Source organism: Schistocerca gregaria, chromosome 4, assembly GCF_023897955.1.
Source record: "Schistocerca gregaria isolate iqSchGreg1 chromosome 4, iqSchGreg1.2, whole genome shotgun sequence".
Lineage (NCBI taxonomy): Eukaryota > Metazoa > Arthropoda > Insecta > Orthoptera > Acrididae > Schistocerca > Schistocerca gregaria.
The window spans coordinates 242,402,116-242,424,174 of NC_064923.1; positions in this window are offsets into that span (position 1 = coordinate 242,402,116).

The following is a 22,059-nucleotide window of genomic DNA, read 5'->3' on the forward strand; positions in this document are numbered from 1 at the left end:
GATGGGAGACTATGTTCCACTGAAACTGATGCAGGAGAGCAGCGGTTTGCCGAGCGATGTATAGGCGAGCGTTGTCATGGAGAATGTGAACATCCTTGCTCAACATTCCCCTTCTCCGGTTCTGAATTGCCCGTTTGAGTTTTTTCAGAGTCTCAGAGTACCTGTCAGCGTTAATTGTGGTCCCAGCAATTCAGCTCCGACTACAAGGTGAAAGAAGAGGTTCATAACTTTCTGAAAAGCATGGCGGCGAGCTGGTATGACATGGGCATACAATAACTGCCACAGCGTCTACAAAAATGCATCGACGGGAATGGTAATTATATCTAAAAATGACTAAATGTTCAAGCTGTAAACTGATGTAAACCATTGTAGAAATAAACAGGTCTATGTACTTAAATAGAAGACCTTACTTTTGGAATTACTCTCGTACAAGTGAATGCCGAAATTATTTCTTTAACGAGGCCACAACCGACCTTCTTGCCTATGCTACTCTAAATTAGGAAGTGTCTCAGCTGACGACTGCGACGGAAAATTAAATTCTGATATTCCTCTCTAGCTTTACTGGATGTAAAAACAGGCTATCTGTAGAAAAGTATCCGGACCCCACTAGATGTCACGAAAAGCGGCGCCGCCAGCGTAAAAGTAACTGCAGAATGGGACCTCCAGGTGAGCTGAGTGACTTTGAACGTGTACTAGTCATTGGATGTCACTGAGTAACAAATCCATCATGAACATTTCGAACCTTCTAAAGTTGCCCGTGTCGGCTACTGATGATGTAACTGTGAATCGGAAACGCGATGGAGCAATCACAGCTAAATCAAGGCGAGGAAGATCTCATATACTGACAGATAGGAATCACTGAGCATTGCTGAGGGCGGTTGACCAAAAATTAGCAGAAGAAATCGCTCATGAGTTCCAACGCACTTCCAGCAGTCCAACTACCACAACGAGGGTGCGTGGAGTGACGAATCACGCTATACGTCGTGGAAATCCGACAGAAGCATTTGGATTTGGCGAATGCCTGGAAAACTTTACTTGCCATCATGTATAGTGCAGTAGTGAAGTACGGAGGAGGTAGTGTTCGAAAATAGCTCTGAGCACTATGGGACTTAACTGCTGAGGTCATCAGTCCCCTAGAACTTAGAACTACTTAAACCTAACTAACATAAGGACATCACACACATCGATGCCCGAGGCAGGATTCGAATCTGTGAACGTAGCGGTCGTGAGGTGCCAAACAGACGGTAGTGTTATGGCATGATAGTGTTTCTAGTGGTTAGTGTGTGGTTCATTTATTTACTGCATTTAAGAAAACGCTGAATTCAGAATGTCATGAATACTTTTTACACCATTTTTGTACCGCGTACAGTGCGGGAACAATTCTGAGACGATGATTGTAGCATGCAAGAATGCGTCCTGTGATAAAGCCGCATCTGTGGTGCAGTGTTGTGTGGACATGGACTGGCCTGTTAAGAATCCTGACCTGAACCCAATGGAAAACCTTTGGGATGAGTTAGAACGTCGAGTTAGCTCCAGATCCGTGCGTCCAACATCACTATATATCGCATTATTTAAACACATTTTTGCAAGATGCATATATAAGAATCAAGCTTAGATTCTAATTTCTTTCTTTCGAGCAATGACTATTACTGGTCTGAAAGAAGGGTGGGGTTGCATGACAAAGCGAATGAAAATATGCGAAACATTTCAATTTTATTTAGAGTTCCTCAATGTTGGCTGTTATTTTTGTTGTTGTTGTTGTTGTTGTCTTCAGTCCTGAGGCTGGTTTGATGCAGCTCTCCATGCTACTCTATCCTGTGCAAGCTTCTTCATCTCCCAGTATCTACGGCAACCTACATCCTTCTGAATCTGCTTAGTGTATTCATGTCTTGGTCTTCCTCTACGATTTTTACCCTCCACGCTGCCCTCCAATACGAAATTGGTGATCCCTTGATGCCTCAGAACATGTCCTACCAACCGATCCCTTCTTCTGGTCAAGTTGTGCCACAAACGTCTCTTCTCCCCAATCCTATTCAATACTTCCTTTTAGTTATGTGATCTACCCATCTAATCTTCAGCATTCTTCTGTAGCACCACATTTCGAAAGCTTCTACTCTCTTCCTGTCCAAACTATTTATCGTCCATGTTTTACTTCCATACATGGCTACACTCCATACAAATACATTCAGAAATGTCTCCCTGACACTTAAATCTATACTCGATGTCAACAAATTTCTCTTCTTCAGAAACGCTGTCCTTGCCATTGCCGTTCTACATTTTATATCCTCTCTACATCGACCATCATCAGTTATTTTGCTCCCCAAATAGCAAAACTCCTTTACTACTTTAAGTGTCTCATTTCCTAATCTAATACCCTCAACATTACCCGACTTAATTCGACTACATTCCACTATCCTCGTTTTGCTTTTGTTGTTCTTCATCTTATATCCTCCTTTCAAGACACTATCCATTCCGTTCAACTGCTCTTCCAAGTCCTTTGCTGTCTCTGACAGAATTACCATGTCATCGGCGAACCTCAAGTTTTTATTTCTTCTCCATGGATTTTAATACCTACTCCGAATTTTTCTTTTGTTTCCTTCACTGTTTGCTCAATATACAGATTGAATAACATCGGGGAGAGGCTACAACCCTGCCTCACTCCCTTCCCAACCACTGCTTCCCTTTCATGTCCCTCTACTCTTATAACTGCCATCTGGTTTCTGTACAAATTGTAAATAACCTTTCGCTCCCTGTATTTTACCACTGCCACCTTCAGAATTTGAAAGAGAGTATTCCAGTCAACATTGTCAAAAGCTTTCACTAAGTTTACAAATGCTAGAAACGTAGGTTTGCCCTTCCTTAATCTAGCTTCTGAGATAAGTCGTAGGGTCAGTATTGCTTCACGTGTTCCAACATTTCTACGGAATCCAAACTGATCTTCCCCGAGGTCGGATTCTACTAGTTTTTCCATTCGTCTGTAAGGAATTCGGGTTAGTATTTTGCAGCTGTGACTTATTAAACTGATAGTTCGGTAATTTTCACATATGTAAACACCTGCTTTCTTTGGGATTAAATTATTGTATCTTCTAGAAGTCTGAGGGTATTCTGTTATTTTTATCACACAAAATTAGATAATTTAGAGTATGATTCTTTTTAGGTAAATTAGAAATCACTGTCTTCTCAAGATGATTAGAAGTTCCACGTTGTAATACTAGGAAATTACGTATGGCAAATCAGTTAAAAAACTTCACAATTTGTCATTTACGGTTTTCCCTTTAGGCTTTCTTGTCGGCTTAACATTACTAAAAAGACAGAAAGATTAATATTTTTGTAGAAATTGTTTCAAATAAGAGTATGTCATTCACGTAAGGACAGGAGAGCATCCTTGCCTCTTTCCTACCGTCTAGATGAAGTGGCCTGCTCCTTAGCGTTGCTTTAATAGCTTTCTGTTTCTTGAAACATTTAGTATGGCTCTTTGTTCGCTTTTCATGTGTGGAGGCAAAACTCCCAAGCACATCCAAATTAAAGTAAGGCAAACGTAATTTCTCTAGAAGACCGAAGGTATTTAAATGCGAGACAGATCTACAAAAAAAAAGATGTTTGCCGTTTCAAAGTTAATCGAAACATTAAACGAGATAGACATTCTTTATAGAGTCTGCTACTATTTGTTCGGTGAATGACACCAGAGGGAGGGACATAAAGGGACTCAGAGACGAATAGATGCCAGGTATCCTCAGAATGGATGTCTTTCTCAGGGAGCAATGATGAATGTAGGTATTGACATTCTCTCCAGGTTTTCCCCGATGATTTCAAAAGGAGGACGCAGGTCGAATTGTTGCTCTCTGAGTACACAACTGGCAGATAGGTGAAGTGGGTTGAGATATCGTATCAGTGGCTCAGCACTCGAACCGGCTCGACGATAACATTCTTTAAGGTTTCTACAGAGTAACGTCAGTCGATAGGTGACATTTCCGTGTACAGTCAACATTTCACACGTCATCGTCGAGTAATCTGTCGAAGTCATGTGACGGCTGATGCAACTGCAGACACTTTGTTCTATCGCTCGGGGTATCCCGGAAACAAATTTCATTAAGAATCCCTGTGCACTGATTTCAACAGCTTACGATTTATCCTGGAGAAATAGACAGAGACTACAGTATACCCATTTGATAATGGGAGCCGTAAGATCAAGTGCAGTAAGAACAGTGTTCAAGGGACAACAGTTCAGTGAAAATTTTCATAGAAAGATATCTGCGTCGAGCAGAGCCAGTGGCCACATATAAAACTATTGAAAATGGCGAAAAAATTAGGCTAAACACGTTTGGTAAAAGGCTAAAAATGAAACTGTTACTAAAGAGAGGTAGCAGTTTCACCGCAATGTACGTACCTTACAAACCATTGTGTATTCCAAGGCATAGGGTACTTAACATTGTACCGCACGTTAGTGTTTCTTCCCGTTTAAATCGCGTTTGAAGCACGAGAAGAGATTTTGTCAAACAGTTCACCGTGAGGCGTGAGCAGCTTTCGTATATGTCGTTATAATTATTCTATCCTTGTCTTCGCGGTATTTACATGGGAAATATATGAGGGACTGAAGTATGTTTTCCGGATCTTCACTTTATAATGGTTCTTGAAACACAGTAAGAAAGCTTTCAAGGAATAATAACTGGCGGCAAAGTTCAAGTGCTTGCCAATGCATTTTTTGTAACCGTGTCCGTGACGCTCCACTATACGTCAAACACCCCTGCAGTCATTCGCTTAATCCTTCTTTGTGTACGTTCAAATCCACTGTTGGTCCTACTTGACATAGGTCCCATACATTTCAGAGGTATTCTAGGACTGGTAGCACCAGTAGTTCGTAAGCAATCTACTTTGAAGACCGATTGCATTTTCCCAGTATCCTACCGGTGACTAGAACTCTGTCACATGCTTTACCTGCATGACAATTTGACTTCATATCCTCATAAATTGTCATAACCATTGTATAAGTTCAACGATTTCAGTACTAACTTACGATAATTTTGCTAGAGGGCATTACTGTCTTCCACTTTGTGAAGCTCGAGCGAGGTTGCGCAGTGGTCAGCTCACTGGTCTCGCATTCGCGAGGACGACGGTTCAAATCCCCATCCGGCTATCCAGACTTAGATTTTTCGTGATTGTCCTAAATCGCTCCAGCCAAATGCGGGGATACTTCCTTTGGAAAGGGCATTATCGCACCACCAGCTTAATGTCCGAGGCATCTAAGCTGTTGACAAGAATAACATGCAGTGGAAAAGAAAATTGAGGAGCTGCCACATGTCGATCAGCTTTGATTTTGGCAACGAAGAGGCACTGAGAGCGAGTTCTAACGACGTGCATCATAATGGAAAGAAAAATCAAGGTGAGTTGATTAGATCTGTCGACCCAGAAGAAAGTGTTTGACAGTGTAAAATGATGCAAGATGTCTGAAATTCTGAGAAAAATAGGTGTAACCTACGGGGACAGTGAAAAAAAGGGACATGTTGAATGATGAATACCATAAATGAAATTAGCGATAAACTTAACATCGAAATCGGTCACCACGAAGTAGATGAAGTTAAGGAATTCTGCTACCTCGGAAGCAAAATAGCACATGACTGATGGAGCAAAGAGGACATAAAAAGTACAGTTGCACAAGAGAAGTCTGCCAGTATCAAACACAGCACTTAAGGTCAGGTTCTCATTCAAACAAGCTAGAAATTGCAAAGTTGGAATATTTTTGAGGCAATGAAAAGACTTACAGAGGAGCTGTTTGGTCATTATGACTGATAACACTTTCAACTTCATTTAAGATTTTCAAGACACAAAAAAAGTCTCCCGTAACTATGGTTTGATCAAGGAGCTGCGAGTTTGAAGTACGAAGACGGCGTGCAGTGTAGCCCCTCAGGAGTTATCTGAAATAAAAAATGGATAACATAGTCGATACTACATTAAATTTATGCGAGTTGATATTTGCCCGTAATGAAATAACCTTAAATTTAACGATGTGGTGCTTGCTCGAACTTCGAATTAGATTTGTGAGGTTTGTTTCAGTTAGATTTGTCAGGTTTATTTCACTCTTTGTGGCTTTACAAAAAATAGTTATTATTAACAAATTTCGCATGCTATAGGTATAAGCACCCAAGATAAGTGTTTATATTTGGGAGTTCAAAGGTATAAGTTAATAGGCTGAACCGTTTTTCTTTTATGCTGCACGCAGTTTTGAAACACCGTTTCTCGAGGAAAACCTGCTTAAAGTTTAGCGAAAATTTTTCTATGTATTATTTCTACAATTTACATAAGACTACATGTTATTATATATTTTTGATTTCGCTGACCACAAATCTGAAGTTAGATTTTCAAAATTCAAAATGGCTAATGCAATATTGCGGACCAAACATTATGTTTTGACCAATTTTGACCAAAATTTAAACAAAAAAATGTTTTCGCTACTTATGCTTAGTCTGCAATTCCAGGACAGCATATCAACCCTTCCTGGAGAGCAATTCCCTCGTTATTTTTTGCGAGAAAAGCCGATCTGTGTGAGCTGGATATGCCGCGTTCTGTAGGCAGCACACGCTGTTCGTCAGCTTTTCCGGAGAATATATTTGCCTGGATAATTCAATATAAATCGTTTTGTGAACGTGCGTCACGGCACGATAAGTTTTCTCCCTGAGCCGGGTGTCTCCAGTTGAGAATGCCCCACGGCGGCCATGACACTGCTTATAGAAACATTTGCAACGCACGGATTAAAAAACCTTTCCGTTACAACATTATAGAAACATATACCTTTCAAAAATTGCAGTAAAAAGTCGAATGTTCGAACATTTTGAATGAGAACCTGGCCTTAAATCTGAGGAAATTGTTTCCGGCAATTGTGTGGCTGGGAACCATGGAACTGTGGCAGCTCCAGAAAAGAAGACAGTAGAAATACCTTAGTGATGCTACAGAAGGATTTGAAATTTAGGTGGACTGATACGGAATGTAGAATCTGTCTGCAGAACTGACGAAATATGTGCATAAGACTGACAGAAAGACTAGAAATGCTGACAGGACCGTGTTAAGACATCAGGGAATAATTAGAGCGAATTGTTGTTGTTGTTGTGATCTTCAGTCCAGAGCCTGGTTTGATGCAGCTCTCCATGCTACTCTATCCTATGCAAGCTTCTTCATCTCCCAGTATCTACTGCAACCTACATCCTTCTGAATCTGTTTAGTGTATTCATCTCTTGGTCTCCCTCTACGAGTTTTACCCTCCTTGCTGCGCTCCAAGACTAAATTGGTGATCCATTGAGCCTCAGAATATGTCCTACCAACCGATCCCTTCTTCTAATCAAGTTGTGCCACAAATTTCTCTTCTACCCAATTTTATTCAATACCTCCTCATTAATGATGTGATCTACCCATCTAATCTTCAGCATTCTTCTATAGCACCACATTTCGAAAGCTTCTATTATTTTCTTGTATAATGTATTTATCGTCCACGTTTCACTTCCATACATGGCTACACTCCATAAAAATACTTTCAGAAACGACTTCCTGACACTTAAATCTATACTCCATGTTAACAAATTTCTCTTCTTGAGAAACGCTTTCCTTGCCATTGCCAGTCTACATTTTATATCCTCTCTACTTCGACCATCAGACCATCAGCAGTTATTTAGCTCCCCAAATAGTTAAACTCCTTTACTACTTTAAGTGTCTCATTTCCTAATCTAATACCCTCAGTATCACCCGATTTAATTCGACTGCATTCCAATTTTCTTGTTTTGCCTTTGTTGATGTTCATCTCATATCCTCCTTTCAAGACACTGTCCATTCCGTTCAGCCGATCTTTAGGTCCTTTGCTGTCTCTGACTGAATTGTAGAGGGTAAAATCTGTAGAAAAATGATAGATACTGGAGTAATCCAAAAGATACTTGAGGATTTAGCGTGCAAATGCTACTGTAAGGTGAAGACGTTAGCACGAGATAGGAAATTAAAAAATTGCTCCGAGCACTATGGGACCTTAACTGCTGAGGTCATCAGTCCCCTAGAATTTAGAACTACTTAAACCTAACTAACTTAAGGACATCATACACATCCATGCCCGAGGCAGGATTCGAACCTTCGTCCGTAGCGGTTCCCGACTGAAGCGCCTAGAACTGCTCAGCCACTTCGCGGCCGGCATAGAAATTGCTGGAAATTAGGTGGACTGATAAGGCAAGGAATCAGGAGAATATATATATATATATATATATATATATATATATATATATATATATATATATATATATATATATTCCTCTGTTGTGCCAACGTCTTCGTCTCAGAGAAGCACTGCAAGCGATGTCATCAATTATTTGCTGGACGCATACCAATCTCTGTCTTCCTCTACAGTTTTTATCCTCCACAGCTCCTTCGTGATGTCTTAAGAGATGTCGTACCATCCTGGCCCTTCTTCTTGTCATATATATATATGGTGCGACATCTCTTAAGACATCACGAAGGAGCTGTGGAGGATAAAAACTGTAGAGGAAGACAGAGATTGGTATGCGTCCAGCAAATAATTGATGACATCGCTTGCAGTGCTTTTCTGAGATGAAGACGTTGGCACAACAGAGGAATTCGTAGAGGGCCTCTTAAAACTAGACAGAATACTGATGATAAAAAAAAAAAAAACGATACCGCGGTAGATGTCAAGTTTCTGGGAGATGCTGAAACTTCTTAATTAATTTTCCAGCTTATTTTGCTGAGTGAAATTGACTGTACCATCTCTTTGCTATTCTTTATCATATCAACACTGACCTACAGAATTTGCTGTGACAAACACAACTCAAACCTCTCCTATTCATTAATTACCCACAATATTCAACGACAACGCGATCTGACTGCTCAAAAATGATAACCTGACTTCAAATCATTAATACAAAAGAATAGCCCCGAATAAGAAGAAATCCTAACAATAACCTATACATTTCATAAATCACTTACCTCACAAAAATCTTCATTACCCTAACTACTGCAATACAGCAAGCTCCCATACAGCCAGCTAAATAAAAGTTTCTAACTACTGTAGGCTCTAACTACTAACAGGCACGTGGTCAGCAAAGGAAAGATTTTGTTGCAGAGCAAACAATGTATTTACCTTAAGAATGTGACAACCAGTTCAAAAATTATATAATCGTTCATGATATCCAGTGCCAAAAATTATATAATCATTCATGATATCCAGTGCCAAAAATTATATAATCATCGACAAATTACATTTTCATGGTGGACACACGTCCAGATCGTCCGCTCGCGCTAATACTGAAAATCTCCAACACTGCTAATTACTGACCTCTAACGTCCATCACTGCTCACTCCCAACTTCCAGCAGTGCTGGCTGTTCACCTCCGACTGCAAGTCCGACCAGCCACAGAGAGTCTCTTACAGACTGCAAACAGCGCAGTCAGAGATTTAATACAAAGCGCTACATAGTGTTACCAGCATACAAACACATAAACAGCCTACTTACAGTGCAAGATATCCGAAGGTGTTCAATGTGGTAGGTACAGAAGGGAATTAATAACTTGGTACAGGATCCAAGTGGGAGAGGGGGGGGGGGGGGTGATGGTAGACAATGTTAATCGTGCTTATTCCTCCACAGTAAGCTCTGGAAGAACAGTCGAGAAGCACGAGGTACGCAGCCATGTTTAGTTATGTTACGTCGTCCAGAGAGCAGTTCGTGATGCACCTTATTTAATGTTTAGAAATAGAAAAATATGCGCTAATGTAGTACTTATGGTCCGCTTTCCCGCTCCCTTCCGTGGCACTCCATTTCTGTCCGACTCTGTTCGCGCAACCCTCTCACACCTATCACCGAAGCTCATGCTTGTAGAAGGCGAAGCAGCTAAGATCGGCCATTAAGCCATTTAACAAATTTTCTGACGTAGCAATTATTAACCTTTACAGCCATCATATAATAACATCAACTTTACTTTTCTTAACGGCTTCGTGCACTTTTTTGTGTCGCAGGAAAGAGCCTTGAAGATGACTTCGATATAAGATAGTAACAAGACAACAGCCCAGCAGACCATCGTCCAGCAGAGGTTATGGAACCACTTCTCCTGAGAACTGAACAATGCATGGTTTGCGGTGGCGCTTGCTGTCTTGTTACTACTGGATCAAGCTCCACACGTCTTACGTCTGCCCAATGCCACATAAAAAGATAATAAATCCATTCAATTGGTGTCACAATTTGTGAAGCTACTAAAGATAAAAATTACTTGCGTCTGTTATGAAATCGTCGCAGTCTCTGCTATAACTTAGAGAAACCACATCTCATTGCATTTACTCGCTATAATATATTTAGAATGGTCTACCTTAGCTGACAAACAGAAAATGGAGCGGAACAGCTCTAGGTGTGTTGTAATGGATGACTTTGCGGTGACTACAGATTCGATAATTGTACACTTGTTTATTGACCGTATGGTAAGTAGCCGTTTCTCTAACATATTTTCATTATGTCATAGACCTTTTACATACTGCAAATTATGTATATATTACATGATCAAAAGTATCCGTGCAACAGTTACTGGACGTTAATGTCGGGTGCGTCGATCCTTGTAATTTTTCTGAATAAAAATGTTTATTTTTTGCTAACTAAATCTGAACTTATCTGCTTTCCTTGCTTAAACTAAGTCCTTTGTTGTCGTCCTGAACAATATACGTGATGTAAATACGAAACGCTATCCAATAAAACGAATCGCCAAATGTCTAAAACTGTATAATTACAAACATCAAAAAATGTTTTGCATCATCTCGGTTCCAAGAACCCCTAAAGACAGACGTTGACTGGGGGATATTGTATCACAGACACAGTCCCTTCGGCTGTTCAGAGATGTTACTAAACCCGCCCATAGGTATAAACAATCATGAATGAGCAGCGCCTCTTAGGCAGAGGCGATCCGACAGTCGACCAGTTCCATTCATTCAACCAGGAAGGAGGTACATGGCTCGTGTTGTCTGTAGTTCAACCATGCCTAGACGGTCAATACCGTGGTTCGATCGCGTCCGCGTTTCTACTTTGTGCCAGGAAGGTCTCTCAACAAGGGAAGTACCCAGGCGTCTCGGAATGAACCAAAGCGATGTTGTTCGGATATGGAGGAGATAAAGAGAAACAGGAACTGTCGGTGACATGCCTCGCTCAGGACGCCCAATGGCTACTACGTCAGTGGATGACCACTACCTACGGATTATGGCTCGGAGGGACCCTGATAGCGACGCCACCATGTTTAATAATACTTTTCTTGCAGTCACAGTTCGTAATATTACGACTCAGACTGTGTGCAGGAGGCTGCATGATACGGAACTTCACTCCCGACGTCCATGGCGAGGTCCATCTTTGCAACCACGACACCATGCAGCGCGTACAGATGGACCCAACAACACGCCGAATGAACAGCTCAGGATGGCATCATATTCTCTTCACCGATGAGTGTCGCATGTGCCTTCAACCAGACAATTGTCGGAGACCTGTTTGAAGGCAATCCGGTCAGGCTGAACGCCTTAGACACACTGTCCAGAGAGTGCAGCAAGGTGGAGGTTCCCTGCTTTTCTGGGGTGTCATTCTGGGCGGACGATTTTGGGATGGCATTATGTGGGGTCGACGTACGCCACTGTTGGCCATGGAAAGCGCCGTAACGGCTGTACGATACGTGAATGCCATCCTCCGACCGATAGAGCAACCATATCCGCAGCATACTGGCGAGGCATCCGTCTTCGTGGACGACAAATCGCGCCCCATCGTGTACATCTTGCGAGTGAGTTCCTTCAGGATAACGACATCGGTCGACTAAGTGGGCAGCATGTTCTCCGAACATGAACCCTATCGCAGATGCCTGGGATAGATTCAAAAGGGCTGTTTAGCGACGACGTGACCCACCGATCACTCTGAGGGATCTACGCCGAATCGCCGTTGAGGAGTGGGACAACCTGGTCCAATAGTGCCGTGATGAATTTGTGGATAGTATGGAACGACGAATACAGGCAAGCATTAATGCGAGAGGACGTGCTATTGGGATTTAGAGGTACCGGTGTGTACAGCAATCTGGACCACCACCTCCGAAGGTCTCGCTGTAGCGTGGTACAACATGCAATTTGTGGTTTCCGAGAGCAATAAAAAGTGCAGAAATGATGTTTATGTTGATATCTATTCTAATTTTCTGTGCAGACTCCGAAACTTTCGGAACTGATGTGATGCAAAACTTTTTTGATGTGTGTATATACTGCTACGGCAATTAACTTCAACCAAATTAATTAGACCATCTAAAGTTGAGAGCTAAATAAGCTTTCCTGTGAAACTGTATTACACACTGCAGTGAACAGTGCTATAATGCGTGACTTCACAATACATGACTTGCAATTCCGAAGCCTAAATGTGACAGAATGAAAAATGCTACACAAAATTATAAATTAAATTTTGTAGGAATAAATAACCCAAATGTTTCTGTTAAAATTCGCTGTAAATTTACATTTGCAAACTCCTAACCCTAAATGATGCAAACGATGTAACAATGTACTGTAAGAATATGTTCCCATTAGAAATGTAAACTGAAATGAACTTTACCTAAACTAAACCTGATACTAATTATGAAAAACTGCACCTAACAATGTATGATCTTATCGTCCTGACTGAAATGTAAAATTGACGCCAACAGATTTTCATAACTTACTAGAGGCAACGGAAATTCAGTACAGCTCCAAGTGATGAACGTAAAAAAGCAGCACATCGGAAATCTAGCTAAAGTGAGGAAAGAAACCCTTGCACAAGTGTAATGCAAGGACCTGCAATTATTCTAAATAGCATATTGTTTTGCTCAGTGCAATGCGGAGGTATGTAAATGAAAATCCGAAATGTCATGAGAAATTTAAGCTAGCTAAATAAATGAAGAGAGTAATAAAAATCATTGTCTGACTTTTATAATCACCTTCAGAAGTATCACATCATATTTAAATTATGATTGTGCCATGAAATTAATTACTAAAATGGTAAAGGAGTGGTAAATCAATAACTTCTTTGTGCAAACCACGTGACTAGATAACTTTGCTCAATCATATTTTGAACAAAGGAAGTTACTAACAAGAACCAAAAAAGAAAAATCCCATTAAATTTCCATTCTCTAAACCTTAACTACGAGAAAGCAAGCAGTCAGCAACAACATTACCTGGAAATCTAATCTTTACCATACCTTATTTCCAAAATTCATTATTCTTGTATCTTTATGTCTGTGCTTTGCTAGTTATTTCCAGACGTTAGTAGTATGACCATCACATAGCTCACTTCTCTTGCAATGCTACCGCAAACACAGTGGTACAAGCGACCAAACATCACATTGCTTATACTCCGAATCTCTGTGGCGTAACATATCGACTACTGAAAACCTATGTTTGAAAAATATCTAATACACAGATAACAAGTATAACACATCGAATGAAAATAGACTTACACGAGTTTTCTTCATTACCGAAAATAAGCTATATACATTACACCTTCGCCTCTGTGAAGGACTGAACTCTGCTGGAATTTTCAAGGACGTGTCTGCATATCTCCGAAGGAATAGCATTCCATTCTTCCTCAAAAACTGAAACCACAGAAGGTAGTTACGTTAAATACTGGGGTCTGGAGCGAAGTCCCCGGCGTTCTAAGTCATTCCAAAAGTGTTCAACTGGAAATTTTAGAAAGCGTTCTTTCAGTGGATAGTGAACAGCGATCGGTGTAAAATATTGACATTCAGTTAAACAGTCTTGATCGCAACAGATGCTTATTTTTGTTGACAACCGGTTTCGGTCTGTAATTTAGACCATCCTCTGCCACAGGCAACATGATGGATGCTGGAGGCGTTGAACGGAACGAGCTCCATAAGAACACAGACGTCAGCTGAATGCAATGTTCCATTGGATTCAGGTCGAGATTCTGGACAGGCAAGTCCATTTCAGGAATGTTATTGTCGACAACCATTGCCTTACAGGACGTATGGTCATGCTGATACAATCATCATCTCTGAACTATTCCTCTAATGTACGCAGTACACAAAGCAGCAGGACGTATTCTGTCCTTCAGTATTTAACGTTTTCTTAAGTGCAACAAGGTGACCACACCCTAGACTTTAAAAAAAACCATACCCTAACATCACTTCCTTCTTATTTCACTGTAGGTTCTACACGTGATTGCAGGTGACATTCTCCACACAATCGCCAAAGGAAAACCCTTTCATCGGATTGGCACAGGATGTAGCGTGGTTTATGGCTCCAAATAACTCGTTGCCAGCCATCCATTGTCGAACGGCGTCACACTTTACGCCATCCACGCCGCTTAACGTTGACTTACCAGGAGCTGTTCTTTTTAACTCCGTATGCACAGTCGCTGTGCTAGGTGGTCTGCTCGAAGTGCTTTGGAACTCACGAGTGATTCCTTCTGCTGTATGCATGTGATTGTTTACAGTCACCCTCCACAATGCTGGACGATTCCCACCCGTCAATAAACGAGGTTTACCAGATCTTGGTATACCTGTGGTTGCTTTATCGCGTTTTCGATTCTCAATCACATCACCAACAGCCGACCTGGACAGTTTTAGAAGGGTTAGAATATCCCCGATGAATTTGTTGCTAAGGTGACATCCAATGACACACCTCGTCCGAGGTCAATGATGTCTCCTGGCCGACCCGTTCCGCTGTTAATGTTTCTGTGCTGACAATTCTGTACTCCTCGCCTTCTTTCATACCGGTGAGTTCGTTCTCGTAACATGCTGTGATCAGTTCCTCATCGCGTAAGGGAGTTCGGAGTCTTTTGATCAGACAGTGGATATAAATTTGTAATTATTTCTTTATTTAAAACTCTATCAAGGATGTAGCACTTATTAGCACAGTCAAAAGGGTTCTGCTGCAGATACTGCGCCATATCCTGCACCTATAAAGTAATGTTCACTGTATATATATCTACGTCGACGTCCCATAATGCCGCCAACTGCCAACAGTTTATACATTTCGATACGCTGCAATCCGAATGATCTTCCGTTTCAATGTTTGTTAGTAGATAAACAGAACTGCTAACAGAAAGAAGCACAATGACTGTACTTCAGTGCTTCACTTGAACGACTGGCAAGGGTATTGTCACTGAAATGAAATGTGAGTATGGCAGTTCTGGCCTGGAGCCCGCATCTGGGATATTCGGCCGTCTGGACCAAGTATTTTTATTTGATGCCAGTTCGGCGACTTCCCGTCGATGATGAAATGATGATAAACACAACACACACACACACACACACACACACACACACACACAGCCCCGAGCGGAAAAAATCCCTGACCTGGCCGGGAATCGAAACCGGGCCGTCGTGGTCAAAAGTCAAGAACGCTAAACACTTTTTTAAGTTCTTTTGTTTCTTTGTTGCCACAGTTCAGTAATATACCTCCCAGTGCCTGTCACTAACAATAGCTCACCGACTACCGACGTCACAGGGGCGATTATCATTTAAATATCACACGTATGCATCTTCAGTTTATTATCGTAAACCGACGCCGATCGCTCAGCTGCGATCCGAGCCATCCAAACATAACAAGTGTAAAGCAACATCATCACGTTAATATGATCCCAAGCTGCGAGAGCATCACTGTTACCCACAGAGGGCACAATATATAGAACTACTTAAACGTAACTAACCTAAGGACATCACACACATCCATGCCCGAGGCAGGATTCGAACCTGCGACCGTAGCAGTCGCGCGGTTCCGGACTGCGCGCCTAGAACCGCTATACCACCGCGGCCGGCCACAATATTTCTCTCGCAGCAAAACATACGGAATACGTGTTACTGCACAGCCTGTCGACCCAGCGCATGTTTTCGAACATTTGGTATAGTGAGAAATAACATTGACCGTCTACGGATTGATTCAGACGACAAACTGTGAGAACTTCCTCAGCACAGATTTAGTTCGCCAGTCCCGGCGAAGCAATACTCCGAGTAACATTGAATGTATGTTGCACATGGGCATGGTGAAACACGAATAAAAGTGGCCGCTTATTGCCGCATAGTTTAATAACTGCCAACATTGTGAACCATTTACTTGCTGAAATACACACTTTGTTCTTGCGGTATGTGACGATTGTTATATGAAGCTACTGACCCTGTGATAGTCCTACTTTCTCGAAAATAACAGATAATGGATTCCGGTGTTCTTAAATCTGCGGGAATATCATTCATTGAAACGGTGGTAACAATACTAGTGCTATGGCTCGCAGGCGAATGAATGGACAGTTCTGACCTACAAATAGCTTACGGGAATGCAGCTGAATAACGTCGACAACAACGTCGATATTTTGATAGGCACACACTCTGTCGTTTTCAAGACAAAACTGTAGCAGGTAGGTGATTTCCAAGGGAATTTAAGACCTTGTTTTTCAGGGCAGTTCGGAAAAGAAAAAAACAGCTCTTACTTGTCGCTGTTTTGTCTTGAAAATGACAGGGTATGCATCTCTCGAAACATAGTTACAGCCGACGTAACTCTGCTCCATTCCCGTGAAGTTACCTGAACAATGCATACCCAAGGAGAAACTCATGTGTCACTGTTCTGCTCTACACTGAATTAACTTACTCACTACTGAATTACACGGTCCACTATTAATTTTTAGGTTTCGACTACATAACCGAAGTATGATTTATTTTACACGTTTCAGTTTAGTATGCCGATATGTTACGGTCGGACAGGGAAGCTGAATTCCAGCCATTTCTTGATTCATTTTACTGTCGCACAAAAAGAGATCGTGAAACATTGATTACGCCAGAAAAATTTTATTCTTTTAAATCTCTATTGGTTCGCAATTTATTACCCAAATTGTTTGAAGAATAATGGCCCCATTCAAACGATAATTATAGTCATTTTGTGTAGCAGCTCATCTCTTGTTTTTGCCACATCTATTACTAAAAATCAATTGTAATAACATGCGAAATCTTTTCAGATCTTGTGTATGGCGTTCGATAGTGAAAGCTGAATTCTAAAAGTAGTCTTCGCTTTGGTAATACAAATACGTCCTAAGGTTTAGATGCAGTTGCCACGAAATACTCTCCTGCGCCAGTGTTTTCATCAAACTAGCACTTGAGGTCTACGACCTCCGTTATTATTTATTGGATGTATTCAGCTCCGTGTAACACCGTGGAAGTTACTTACTGACGTATTCACACATTTCCTATCATCCTGTCCCTTCTTCTTTTCGCTGTTTTGCAGATGTTCCACTCTAATCTTCAAAATTATTTCAAACGCTTCGATTCTCTTCTGTTCCAGTTTTCCCACACTCCTTCTTTCACTACCGTACTCTGCTGTGGTCCAAACGTATATTCTCAGAAATTTCTTCCTCAAATTATCACCTATGTTTGACACTAGCAGACTTCCCCTGGCCAGGAGTACTCGCTTGTCCTGCACTCGTCTACTTTTTTATGTCCTCTTTGCTTCGTCTGGCATGGATAATTCTGCACCCAAGGTAGCAGAATTCATTAACTTCGTTTATTTCTTGATAAAAAATTGTGATGCTACGCTACTCACTATTTTCATTTCTGTTACATCTCATTACTTTCATGTTTCTTTTGTTCACTCTCAATCCATATTCTGTACCCATTAGAGTGTTAGTTCCATTCAACAGATCCTGTAAATCTCCCTCACTTTCACTGAGGACAGCAATGGGGCAATCTCATCGCTGAAACTCTCTCACCCTGAATTTTACTCCCCTTCTTTTTATTTTCATCATTGCTTCTTCGTTGTATGGATTGAACATTAGGGATGAAAGACTACATCACTGTTTTACACTCCTTTTCAACCGAGCACTTCGTTCTTGGTCTTTCAGTCTTATTGTATCCTCTTGGTCCTTGTACGTACTGCACATCACCCGTCTTTCCCTATAGCTCACAATTATTTTTTTCAGAAATTCGGACATCATGCACCGTTTTATATAGTCGAATGCTTTTTCTAGGTCGACAAAACCCATGAGCTTGTGTTGATTTTTCTTCAGTATTGCTTCCGTTATCAACCATAACGTCAAAATTGTCTCTCTGGTGCTTTACCATTTCTACAGCCAAACTGATCGTCATCTAACACATACTCAATTTTCTTTTCCATTCTTCTGTATATTATTTTTGCAAGCAACTTAGATGCTTGAGCTGTCTTGCTGATTGTGCGATAGTTCTAGCACTTACCTGCTTTTACTATCTAAGGGATTGTGTGGACGATATTTTTCCGTAAATCTGATGATTCGTCTCCAGTGTCATAGATTGTACACACCAATTTCGTAACGTAGCAAGTTACTCCGCGTTATCATAGGTGCAACAAGGTATGGAGCCGTGAGCGCCCCCGGTCCAGTAGCTGCAGCAGATACGTTGGGGCAGTGACTCAGTAGAACGCTACATTACTTATTCTCCGAGTCTGTTCATACTTTACGCATTGCTTTTTGTTATTGCTAAAATGATACCATCCAAATTTCTTTTCGTTTTTTATAATAGTTTTACCTAAAAATCACAAAAACAATTCTGGCATTTCAAAACCGATCTAGTAACGGCAATAGATCAACTTCTCGGTATCAAATGGGGCTATTAAGGAATTTCAACTCCAAAATATAAATTACCTATAATCTTTCATTTTGTGACATTTGTAATTTTTATTTGACGAAAGAGTGGAACCTTTTAAAATTAATATTCTGTTACATTTTGGTATGTGAATGCGTGGGAATGATTGAGAGAGCGAATGAGGGGCATATGAAAATTCGAAATTTTGTAAAGATCTATGTGAAATCCAAACCGTGGTAAAAATTCCTGGGAAGAAGCATGAGTCATGTGACATACACTATGTGATCAAAAGTATCCCGACACCTGGCTGAAAATGACTTACAAGTTCGTGGCGTCCTCCATCGGTAATGCTTGAATTCAATATGGTGTTGGCTCACAATTACCCTTGATGACAGATTCCACTCTCGTAGGCATACGTTCAATCAGGTGCTGGAAAGTTTCTTGGGAAATGGCAACTCATTCTTCACGGAGTACTGCACGGAGGAGAGGTATCGATGTCGGTCGGTAAGGCCTGGAACGAGGTCGGCGTCCCAAAACATCCCAAAGGTGTTCTGTAGGGTTCAGGTGAGGACACTGTGGAGATCAGTCAATTACAGGGATGGTACTGTCGTGCATTATGAACAGGTGCTTAATCGTGTTGAAAGATGCGGTCGCCACTCGCCAATTGCTCTTCAGCAGTGGGAGGCAAGAAGATGCTGTGATAGTGCCAGGAAAAACAATAATGGGTGTAAGCCCCCTCCATGACAAACACGACTGCACCATAACACCACCGCCTCCAAATTTCACTTTTGGCACTACACACGCTGGCAGATGAAGTTCATCGGGCATACGCCATACCCACACCCTGCCCTCCGATCGCCATATTGGGTACCGTGATTCGTCACCCCACACATCGCTTCTCCACTGTACAGTCGTCCAATGTTTACGCTTCTTACACCAAGGGCATTTACGGGCGTGACGTGTGGCTTACGAGCAGCAGCTTCTTCCATGAAATCCAAGTTTTCTCACCTCTCGCCTAACTGTCATAGTACTTGTAGTGGATCCTGATGCAGTTTGGAATTCCTGTGTGATGGTCTGGGTAGATGTCTGCCTATTACGCAGACAGCCTCTTCGGCGGTCGGTGGTCTCTGTCAGTCAACAGACGAGGTCGGTCTGTACGCTTTTGTGCTGTACGTGTCCCTTCACGTTTCCACTTCACTATCACATTGTAAACAGTTGACCTAGGGATGTTTAGGAGTGTGGAAATCTCACGTACACACGTATGTCACAAGTGACACCAAATCACCTGACCACGTTCGAAGTCCCTGAGTTCCGCGGAGCGCCCTACTCTGCTCTTCAAAAAATGGCTCTGAGCACTATGGGACTTAACATCTGAGGTCATCAGTCCCCTAGAACTTTGAACTACTTAAACCTAACTAACCTAAGGACATCACACACATCCATGCCCGAGGCAGGATTCGAACCTGCGACCTTAGCAGTCTATTCTGCTCTCTCACTATATCTAATGACTACTGAGGCTGCTGATACGGAGTACCTGGCAATAGGTGGCAGCACAATGCACCTAATATGAAAAGCGTATGTTTGTTGGGGGTGTTCGGATACATTTGATCACATAGTGTATGTCTGAGTGAGCATGATTTTATAAAAGGCAGCCAGGAAATAAGTTAGGAACTGAATCAGTTTGTCATTTAATTTTGGAATTATTTTATTCTTTTTGGTCAATAATTAAATCTAATTTAATGAACTGCTGTTTTGCATACGTAAAATTACTTTCTAAACTGTGACTGGATAAGAGAGGATTTACCCGCTACAATCATCTACAACGAAAGTTCTCACTGGTCATTCAGATCAACAACCAATCAGAATTGAGAACTTCCCGCACGTAGAGAGGGGTGCTGTCTGTATGAACCATTGTATCGCACACATTTGTTATATTGCTCTTCGCGTTTAGTATGTAAAATAATCAGTGACGAAAATTCGGTTCTGTTATCGCTAACAGAAAATGACTTCAGTGAGAAGCGTTTTACTGAACGCTTGGTAATTTTATGTGCTTCCGTGTGAAATATTCTGGTCGAACCTACAAAATGCCTGTGGCATGTTTCGCATTCGTGTTGGAATAGTATGGTGAGCACTTCTTTTAAGGAAGACCACTGATCACTGAATCTACCAAATGTTTAACGCGCGTAAAGTTGTGGGTCACTGTTTAGATGGTGAATAATAATCGGATCAAACCTGCAAAATTATGGCTGCTTTCGTGTGATTATGTGTAACACAACTTGCAGAGACAGTGTTTGTTGCAGATGTAAAAACCGACTTGATAGTCTTAGTTGCAATAAATAGTCGATATAACTTTAAATACCTTGTCACAAGAAGAACTCTAGAGCCCGGTATTTATCACGAACTTTCAGGAAGTGATTTTTTAACTAGAGTATTGCGGTCTCTATCTGATAAACATTAGGTGGTGATTTCTTTACTGTCGCTTTGCACCATCTACATAATAACTGCTACGACAAAGTAAGAGACAACGAGCAGACAAGAAGAATATCGAAGTAGTTGGAGTGAACTGTGTGAATGTGATAACAAAACGGAGAAAACCGAATCCGATCAGCAGCAACTACTCCGAATGTTTTTAGAAATTCAGATAGAATGTTGTATATACCTTCTGCCTTATTTAATTTTAAGCCTTCCAAAGCTCTTCTAAATCCTGATTCTAAAACTGGATCACCTATCTGTTCCCTGTCGGCTCCTGTTTCTTCTTCTATCACGTCATCAGACAAGTTTCTCCTTCATACGTGCCTTCAGTGTATTTTTTCCACGTATCCGCTCTTTCCTCTGTGTCGGTCAGTGGAAGTCTCATTGCATTCGTCCTTGGCTTTAATTTTGCCGAAGGTTGTTTGGACTTTGCATGTGATTATTTCTTTTTTGTTTTCCTCAAATTTTTCCTGCAGCCATTTTACCTTGGCCTACCTCACATACCATTTATTTCATTCCTAAGCAATGTATAGTGTTTTATGCTTATTATAATGCAGTGTGCTTGCCTTTCCTTGCACTTTGTGATTTCCCTAAATCGCTTCAGGCAAATGCCGGGGTGGTTCCTCTGAAAGGGCACGGCCAACTTCCTTCCCTAATCCAATGTGAACCATAACCTCACATTTTGGACCCCTCCCCCAAATCATCCAGCCAATCAACCAACTTTGCACATTCTTCTTTCGTAGATCAACTGAGTTATTTCTTCTGTCACTGAGGGTTTCATCGCAGTTACCTTTATTGTATCTACGTTTGTCTTTTCAACATCTGTGATGGCCCTTTTAGTCATGTCCACATTCCTTCAACTGAACTGCCTACTGTGGCATTCCTTATACCAGTAGCCACATATTTAGCGATGCTCAAACGCGTCTCATCATTCATCAGTATGTCAGTATCGTTTTTCGTCTCTCACTGATTATTAGGAACTTTACTCTGTCTTTAACCATTACTAAATTGTGAT